Here is a 1,230-nt window from a genome sequence, read left to right as displayed (position 1 = left end):
TGCTGAAGCCCGGGCTTGAACCAGGGACCTTTAGATCTTCAGTCTAACGCTCTCCCAGCTGAGCTACTTCAGCCCTGCTATGGCATTAGTTTTCACAAAACCTGTTGGAACATAATTATCTTTCAGACTTTTACCATTCAAAGCAGCTCTTGGCTCTTGTCCTGTCACTGGGGACCACTGAAAAGAGCCTAACTCCATCTTCTTTCCACCCTTCCTTCAGATACTTATATACGTTGATGAGATCACCCTGAGCCTTCTCCTCTCCAGGCATTCCACGGGATGTTTTGCGTGGCTGAACTACAAAGTGTTTCAGAAGCAATGATGAGATAAATGCAGAAAGTGAGTTTCATCAGAAAGTGTCACACACAGGTTGCCCTAAAACCTTTCTTCTTTCCCAGTTTGAGAAGTCTTTAATCTACAGATTACAAGGAGCTGAGTAAGTACAGCAGAGACATTATTCTGTGATTTTCTTCTTGACATTGTAGTTTGTTTCCCCTGAGTTCACTACTGTCCCAGCCTCCCTTCTTAGTCTACTATGCAGAAGCAGTGCCCCTACAAATAAAGCAGCCAGGGAATAGTGACATCCAGAGTAGAAAAAACCCTAAAACCCTTGGGATTTGAATGGAGTTTGACCTGCCTATTGTGCTGCAGGCAACTGAACCATGTCTTTCATCACAAATACAATCCCACCACAAGAATTCCATTCAAGTTGCCTAAATATACATATTCAGTACTATTTGTGATGCCTTAGGTTGTTCCAGCTGTCCCACAGCTCCTACTCCAGAGGGCTGTAGACTTTCCTCGTGACCCATGTTGCCTCTTTCAGCCCTGTGACGATGGCTTTAATGCTCTTGGGTGTCTTAAAAAGCACCAGTCACCCCCAAAAATAAAACGTGCCCTCCTAGTTCAGATCAATAGTCCATCTAGTCCAATTCTCTGTCTCTAAAAATGGCACAGGGAGATGCTCCACAGAAGATCATGTGAGTGTGGTTGCAGTCCATTCCCCTTGTGCCATATTCAAGAAGTTGGAAGGAATATCTTCACCTGGTCATTCAGCATCTGTCTCTGGATCTATCATCAATGCTTAAGCCTATGTTTAAACACCTGGCCCAAACATCAACTATCAGAGACAAATAAGATCAACAATTATCAAAGATCTTCAAATGAGAATGGCTGTGTTAGATAAATACACAAGATAGATAAGAATAATTCTTACAGCCACATTTTCAC

General features: G+C 42.9%; 1 non-coding gene across 1 annotated transcript; it reads right to left on the bottom strand.

Annotated features, from left to right (window-relative positions):
* TRNAF-GAA (transfer RNA phenylalanine (anticodon GAA)) lies at positions 1 to 73 on the bottom strand. Its single transcript has one exon. It is a non-coding gene; the product is annotated as a tRNA-Phe (tRNA).
* Positions 74 to 1,230: the final 1,157 nt, after the last annotated feature.

This window comes from Nyctibius grandis, chromosome 3 (assembly GCF_013368605.1).
Source record: "Nyctibius grandis isolate bNycGra1 chromosome 3, bNycGra1.pri, whole genome shotgun sequence".
Lineage (NCBI taxonomy): Eukaryota > Metazoa > Chordata > Aves > Nyctibiiformes > Nyctibiidae > Nyctibius > Nyctibius grandis.
The sequence above is the reverse complement of the archived record's forward strand: the minus strand, read 5'-3'. Positions and strand labels throughout refer to the sequence as shown.